General features: G+C 43.5%; 1 long non-coding RNA gene across 1 annotated transcript; it reads right to left on the reverse strand.

The window, feature by feature from the left end:
- Positions 1 to 316: 316 nt before the first annotated feature.
- LOC132683234 (uncharacterized) lies at positions 317 to 7,607 on the reverse strand. The gene is made up of 3 exons (XR_009612116.1): positions 7,353 to 7,607; positions 2,187 to 2,288; positions 317 to 597 (listed from the first exon to the last, which is right to left on the reverse strand). It is a non-coding gene; the product is annotated as an uncharacterized LOC132683234 (long non-coding RNA).
- Between the last annotated feature and the right edge of the window lie 951 nt (positions 7,608 to 8,558).

An 8,558-nucleotide genomic window follows, 5' to 3' on the forward strand; every position in this document is an offset into this window, starting at 1 on the left:
CCGTGAATCTAATGTGTATAGTCGTGCTCCTCAGCTGTTCCAGTCTTGGCAAGAAAGCAGTGATGTCTGTGGCCAGGTTAACTCTGAGGGCAGATGCATTGTGGAAGAGATGGCATCTTACAGGGGTTAGGTCTCTGAGTCCATCTCTGCAGGGCTGAAGCTACCTTGGGAATGCAACGTGTGTGATACTGATGGCCCCGGACATGCCCAACACTCATACATTCTTTCTGTGTAAGTGAATTTTCCTTAGAGGTGTTTTTCCCTCCCCCCCCCCCCTTTTCTTAGTGATATATTATAGTCACTTGAAGGTCACGGTCTTGTTCAACTTTTTTCTCTGTTAGCTAGCAGAGGGCATTCAACTTTGGAAACCAACAAATGGTTGTTACATGCAAAAAAGAATAGCCTGTAGTAAAGCCCTCTTTTCTTATTTGATGCGCGTGGTGGATTTTGGCATTTCTCAGCTACCCACGACAATGCTGTATCCCAACTTCCCTTTTAGGGAATTCTCTCTCTCTCTCACAGCATGAGACTTTAGCAGTCTGTAAGTTCAAGCAGCCACTGTCCACTCTGGAAGCTGAAAGGGGAGGTCCCTGTCTCCTAGGGTGATAACAAATGTGTAAGGAGAGAATTCAGAAGAGCATCTAAAACATGGAGTAACTGCTAAGTACTTGTCTTTCTTCTTCATCTTGATCTTGCTTGCCTTCTCTTTTTGTTCCTATTATGCGATGACTATTCCTCTATGGCAGCCAGCGGTCCGAACTTGGCCACTCAGACTCTTTCCCCTAGTGTATTGAATGTTGTAGGATTGACACAGGACAGGAGGTAGGGTCTTATTTTTTAATTGTGAAATATTAACAACACTCCGGGAAGAGTGCATAAAACCATATGAAAGGTTTACAAGTAATTGAAAGCAAGTGGCATGTAGCACCACTGTCAGGATTGTTTGCCTCCTGAAGCCTTCTATGTGCCCCTCACCAATTGAAACCCTCTTCCTCGCTCAGGGATGGCTCCATGGGTGTGGCAACCTGTGCAGCCACACAGGACTTCATGCTCAGAATCGTCCGGGGCTTCGTTTAATGCTCTGCAGTTGCCATCTTGAAACTCTATAATCTTTGAAGAAATGATTCTGCATTTTGCACTGGGCCCTATCCTATTTTTACTTCTAAATAGGCTAATCCTATTTTTACTTCTCGAGGTAACTATTATCCCAACTTTCGTGAAAATGATTTTCTTGCTTTGCTTTATAATTTCACCATCTACCTGAGCATCTGGAACTTTCATCCCAGTGGCATGCTCTGACACACTGCTCCTTCTGTAAAGGCTTGCCAGTCCCACGATTCCTGTTTCAAAGCCCCCATGTTTCCTTTCAGTATTCTCCCAATAATTTTACTTTGCTTAGATTTGCCGGTATTGATTTCTGTTGCTTGCAACCAAAGAAACACAACTGGTACTGTTTGTTACTAAAAGATGCTTGATGGAGAGAAAGTGTATAATAGGTTTTCTTTGTTCTGTTCCTTTCTGCACACACCCCAAAGTCCTATGAAGGTTCTACAGATTTGAGACTAAAAACCAGCTAACATTCAATCTGACACATTCTTATCTTCTAGCAGAAGAAATTAAAACTTGAAATTGTGAAAGCATTTACTTATATTTAGGAAAATATCATCTTCAGGACAGGGTATGAAGCCCAAAGTACCTGCCAAGGGCACTTTTTTTCTTTTTGGAAATATTACTTCAGGTTGCTAATGGGTCACCACTTTCTTGGAGACTACCCACCCCCCCCCCCCCCAACATGTGGCTGAGATAGGGCTCTAAATCTCTGGCAACATGTGTGTCCTATCCCCCTAACCTCAATGATTGGTGCAGGGACAGGCATGTGACCTAAAAGAACCAATAATAATTCTCTCTAGAAGTTTTCTGCTTGAACTATCAGGGAAGTTGATCTCTTATCTTTGGAGATCCTGGAAAGATATAGGTTTAGGATCGCCAAGTTGTGGAGATTGAGGTCAACACACAATAGGCGGTAAGCAGAAGCCATAAGCAGTAGAAGCTGTGAGGTACTCAGGGATTTGGTAGTTGGTTATGGCATAAAAGCAGAGGCAGAGAAATGCCAGCTACCAGACTGCTTTGAGCCTCTTGGGTTACTGTGGGGTCTAGAGGAACATTTAGTGCTCCATGAAGCTCACCTTTGTCTCTGTCAAGATGGTTTCCTCTGCTTCCTTACTTCCTGGCATGTCCTCAAGTCAACTTCCAACACCTGTCTCAGCCTCTACCATCAGAACTCGTGGCTGTAATGAAAAACAGTTACAAACCCTGGACTTGGTCATTTCACTTGAGACCCTTAAAAGAACCCTTCTGCAGACTCACAGGGCTTAACCAACCACTGTTCTTACGAACTAGGAAGCTTCTCTAGGCTCAGTCCCTGATGAGGGAAAACAGCTCAAAGTCAACAACATCAAAATGGTAACCTAATGAAGGGGAGCTGAGAGAACAGCCTACAACATTGGGATACTGACCTGATGAGTCCCGAGTTCTTTTTTCTTCATCTCCACGCTCTCTACTGTATTTCAGGCTATTAGAACACTTCATCTGGATCAAGGTTGCTCTCCCTGCTTGCAGTCTGATTCCCCTCAACTCCATAGAGCAACCAAAGCAGACATTATAAAGTAATATTAAAGCAGCTTCCCATTGCTCTCAGGATATGGCCCGAAATTCTTAGCATGATTTTGATACATTTTTCATCTTGGTCCTTGCTTACTTTTACTTCCCCAGCCTTGCTCCCACTTCCCCACCTCCACCCCATAGCTTACATTCTCTGTTCCAGAGCATCACCCTCTTCGCTGAACTCACTCTTTTGCCTTTCTCACCTTTTATGCAACTTTCCTCACTTCTTTAAAAGGTTTTAGCTTAATGACCCTTCCTCCAGGAGATTTTTCCCTGAGCCCCAAAGACTGGGGCATCGAATGCATCCATAGAGTTCTTCGTTTTAAATTAGGAGAACCCTTTAACTCGTCTGTCTCTTGTAAGTTCCTTGAGGGTGACTGGCTCATGTTTGGTGCACAAGTGCAGGTATGAGATCAGAAGAAACATGGAACGCTTCTCTCCTGCAGCTGGAGCCCAAGGCTGTGGAGAGGGTAAAAGGAGACCAGAGGGCTGTACTAGCTGCTGGGACAAAAGTTGGGCCAGGGGTCCCACCCACTGGTCTAATAAGATTACTAGGAACCATGAATTACTTGGTGAACTACCACCCCAATCAGTTTCATTTAAGGCAATCCGGCAAACCCAACCCATCTTCTTTTCTTGAGTATTTTAACTGGCAGAAACTAACAGCCCTTCCCAGCCAGTCAATACTTCCATGGCGGACAAATTGCCGATCTCATCATTTCTAATAAAAAACAAAGCCAAACAAACCAAAAAAGTAACAAAAATCACAAACTAGGATGCCTGATGAGCTGTACTAAAATCCTGGCTTGGGAGCCCATTAGTTGAAATTGGACTGGTGGCAGCAGGAAGTGGAAATTGTTAAACAGATTCCTTAAAATCTGTTAAAATAGGAGGAAAGATAAAGAAAACCAGAACTGTCACCTCTAGCCTGGCCAACATGGGAAGAGTTGATAAGTAGATGACAGTAGATTTTCAGCAGATAGGAATGTTGGTTTGTTTTCTTTCTCCTTTTAAAAGATTCCCTTTCTTTAGGAGACCCTGATATAAGCAAACAGACACTGGAAGGTAACAGCTTGTTCAGAGAGCACCGAGCTGACAAAAAGATTCTGGGAAAGTCACCTGAATTCTTGGAGCCCCAGTTTCTTTATCTGTAAAATGGGATTAATGATGACAACCGAGCTTTCCTGCCTGCTGAGAGATGCCTCAGGAGAGAGTGTTTTAGAAACAGCTCTGCAAAAGCCAGAGGCCTCTGTAAATGCAAGGTGGCTTTAACCCTACCCATCATGGCCTACAGAAGAAACAAAGCCAAGGAAATGGGGTCAGTATGCATTAGATCTGGGGAAGTGTTTCTGAACAAAAGTGAGGAGATCAAACTTTATGATAGCCATAAGTAGGAGGGAAGCACAGAAATCACATTTGCTTTCAAATTAATTATTTTAAATAAATTCCCCTTATCAATTGTGGTCTATTGTTTTGGGGCATCCCAGACAGTTTTATGCAATGTCATGTTGTGTTTAATGCTCTTTGTTCATCAATTTATTTTTATTTAATTAAAAAAATTTTTTTTAACGTTTATTCATTTTTGGGAGAGAGAGAGTCAGAGCACGAGTGGGGTAGGGCCAGAGAGAGAGGGAGACACAATCCGAAGCAGGCTCCAGGCTCTGAGCAGTCAGCACAGAGCCTGATGCAGGGCTGGAACCCACGCACTGTGAGATCATAGCCTGAGCCGAAATCAGACAGCCAACCGACTGAGCCACCCAGGAGCCCCGTTTTTGTTCATCAACTTAAATCAGTTGGCAAAATAGTTGTAGGAATGGAGGTTCCCCTCTCTCTTCAGACAGAGAGGGGACACCAAAGGAATGTTCAAGAATGTATTTCTATCTGGGTCTAAAGTAAAGGTGGACATTGGTAGCAGTCAAAACCCAACTCAGGATAACCACAGGACACGCACGTAGCTACATCCTCTTACCATAGCAGACATCGGCAATCAACCACAGCACCTTTTCCCTCCTTAGGCCTGGAGATGGCCTCAGAACCCTTCCTAACTCAATGGTAACTTGATCAGGTCAGGGTAAAATCCATTTGTCATGCCTGGTCTAGAGCCGAAGCGTGACTCTTCATAATCAAAGTGTTAAGCAGGTATTAGGTTATGCCTTAATTCCCCGTGGAGGAAATTAAACCAGCAACTTATGAGTTTGTGACTTATTCTTTCATTTTCAAAACACTTATTGGTTGTGCTTAATTCTAGGCGAAGCAAACAAGTTAGCAGAGTTAAAACGAAATGCCTGGGTTGTAATTCCATAGACGTTCCTCTCTCTCCATGCAGCTATCCAGGATATTTGATCCTTCTGATGCCATTAGCTGTTGGCTTCAAACAACTGCGAAGAAGAGGAGGAAACCTGACACTTTAGTTGGATGATGTTTATACAGATGCAGCTTCTTCCTCAGCATATTTGGTTAGGAAGAGCTCAATGAGCTCGAGGCTGAATCTCAGGAATGTGTAAATAAAGTGACATTGACACAGACCTTTAGGAACATTTACAAGCCCCATTCTAACCCCACTTAGAGCAGAGGTTCTTAATCTTTATTGGGCATGGACCACTTTGGCAGTCTGGTGAAGTTAATGGAGAGCCCTCTCAGAATATGGTCTTTAAATAAAACAGTAAAAGAAAACACATGGGTCATACAGGAATCTGGTTGTATTGAAATCGTTATTGGAATATTTTTTAAAATCGGTGATATAATAACGTATGTGCTTTTTAGAAAATTTTCTTAATGTTCATTTTTGAGAGACAGCAAGAGCGAGCACGGACAGGGTAGGGGCAGAGCGAGAGGGAGACAGAATCCCAAGCAGGCTCTGTGCCATCAGCACAGAGCCCAATGCAGGGCTCGAACCCACAAATCGGGAGATCATGACCTGAGCCGAAACCAAGAGTTGGACACTTAACCGATTGAGCCACCCGGGTGCCCCATATATGCTTCTTTATTAAGCAGTAAAGATGTATGGGACAATTGTCATGTTCTATAAAATTATCTGTAATTTAATTTTTTTTTCATGTTTATTTTTGAGACAGACAGAGCATGAATGGGGGAGAAAGGGAGACACAGAAGGTGAAGCAGGCTCCAGGCTCTGAGCTGTCAGCAGAGCCCGACGCGGCTCGAACTCACGGACCAGGAGGTCATGACCTGAGCCGAAGTCGGAAGCTCAACCGACTGAGCCAGGCAGGTGCCCTAAAATTATCTGTAATTTCTATTGGTGGCTAAGTCACAGGTACCGACTGCTAACACTGCTGTGGTTTGTGAGCACATATAAAAAGAGTTAATGAGTTTCAGAAAGAGGTTAGTAAAAATGAAGACGGATTTTTGTGCCCCGCATCCAACTAATTGAAGAGCCCTCTGCAATTATGTCCTCGGATCCCAGTTACAAACCTCCGACTTCAACAACTTTGGACTTGGGGATCTCCAGGCTTAGGAGGGGCAACATCCTTACCCCTAGTGCTTCATTTAGAGAACACTTTATGCAGAAGAAAACAGTTCTACAGATTGCTTTGCTCTGGTGTGTGACTGCCAGGCTCTCTGCTGCCAGTAGAGAATCTCTTCTACTTTCAGAGTGTTTCCCTCGAGGGTCACACACAGCTTAAACACATTCTCTGGCATAGAAACTGTGTGGATGTGCGGAAATGGGGGCTTAAGCAGGTTAAGTGACCTGACCTACCGAACTAAACAATGGCAAAGCCATCATAGCCTGCAGCCTCCGGTTTCTAGAGTCAGGAGGAAGTTCTGTTACTGACGGCCATTTTCTATCCCTGGCAAATTGAGGGTTAAGAAGGCCAGAGGCTCTTTCTAGATCTGACCTGAACCAGAGGTCCAGGAAAAGAATCTCGCAGATAATCAGGGACTCCTCACAGTCTGGTTGGGTTTATTTGACACAGCACCTACCTTGAAATTTTCTACAGGCTTCTGCAGGGAGATTTCAAAGAGGTAAATGACCCCCTACGCCCACCAGGTGTTGGTGGAAGTACTCTAACAGTATTATTATTGAAGCATTGTCAGTGGTAGATACTTGTGTTTTGTGGTTGGTTTTATACTAGGTCAAATGAAATCATGGGGTATATGGGTAGGGGTGGGAACTGGGTAAGAGGAGACATTAAAAAAAATTTTTTTTTAATGTTTATTTTTGAGAGAGAGAGAGGGACAGAATGTGAGAAGGGGAGTGGCAGAGAGAAAAGAGGGAGAGACACAGAATCCGAAGCAGGCTCCAGGCTCTGAGCTGACAGCACAGAGCCCAAAGCGGGGCTCAAACCCACGAATCATGAGATCGTGACCTTAGCCCAAGTCAGACGCTTAACAAACTGAGCCACCCAGGTGCTTTTTTTTTTTTTTTTCCTTCTTTTTAAGAGGAGACATTTAAGAAAATATTATCCTTGGGTCCAGTAGCCTCTGACACATTATAATTTACATTCATGTTAGAATTTAGGTTATATTCTTTAGGTCAGCATTAAAGTTGATTAATGATTTATTTTCATTGCAATTTCACTTTTTTATTTACTCATAGGTAATCACAAAAAGTCTCCCTAGAGTGACTTAATACTAGGAAAATAACTCCTGAGAGTAAATCAAATAAACCCTCTCCCTTCAGCAATAAGGATGCTTGCAAACAAGTCCAGTACTCCTAGGACACTGCTTACTCAGATTCTTGGTGTTGGCATTATTCATGATGGCACTTGCAGAGGTGAGCTTCTGGGGCATCTCAGTTTCTCCTGGATTTAGGTGATGTTGGGGAGTGATGGGAAGGAGTAAAGACCACTTTCTGGGACTTCTTGGAAGAACTTGGGCTTTTGATTCAGTTGCTTTTTCTCCCACTGGCAAGAAAAAGTTACCCAATACATGCTCATGTAAAAAATATAAATAATACAGAAGTGAATTAAATAAAAAGTTAAAGTCCCTTTTCTTTTGCCATCTTCCAACCCCACTCCCCTCCCCAGAAGTTGAGTATCTTTCTATGAACCTTTTTCTATATATAGGTAAGTACACAGAAAATACATAAATGCAAATAAAACACATAGCTCTTTACATAAATGGGAACCTGTTAGAATTATGCATATTTTTATGTTCCTTTTTTATTAACAGCGTTTCTTAGATCTCTGTGTTTGCACACAGAGAGCTATCTTATTCTTTTAGGTTTTTTAACATTTGTATTCATTTTTGAGAGAGAGAGAAAGACACAGCATGAATGGGGGACGGGCAGAGAGAGAGGGAGACACAGAATCTGAAGCAGGCTCCAGGCTCTGAGCTGTCAGCACAGAGCCCAACACAGGGCTCGAATCCATGAACCATGAGGTCATGACGTGAGTCAAAGTCAGACACTTAAGTGACTGAGTCACCCAGGCGCCCTTAGATCTTATTCTTTTTAATGACTACATGCGGTCCATAAGGTAGCTGGGTATACTGTATTTGTGTAACTAGTTTTCCATGCCTGGACATTCATGTTGTTTGCAGGTTGCGTTTTTGTTGGTTTAGTTGCTATTAGAAACTGTATTCCAATATTATTCTACCTCTTTTAAGCTGCTAAAAACCCTCCTTCAGTGTGCCTTGCCCTCTGCAGGAATCAGGGCTGAGTGAGAAGAATAGAGAAGTCAGAGGATGCAATCAATCCCTTTTCTTCCCGCTCGCTGATCCTGATCCCTTCCTTTCCCCTTTCCATCTCCCACCTGAGTTTGGTCCAATGCACAAAAGGAGAGCTCCCCCTGCTGGGAATGCCCTTCGCTTCCTCCCTCTCACCTGGGTAACTCCTTTCATCCTGCAAGCCCGGCCTCGAATTTTATCTTCCAAGGCCAGGCCCCACTGCTCTGGTAAGTGGGCCCCTCCTCCCTGCTCTCTTGGCTCCTGCTCCA

The sequence above is a fragment of the Panthera onca genome, chromosome C2, assembly GCF_046562875.1.
Source record: "Panthera onca isolate mPanOnc1 chromosome C2, mPanOnc1 haplotype 2, whole genome shotgun sequence".
NCBI lineage: Eukaryota > Metazoa > Chordata > Mammalia > Carnivora > Felidae > Panthera > Panthera onca.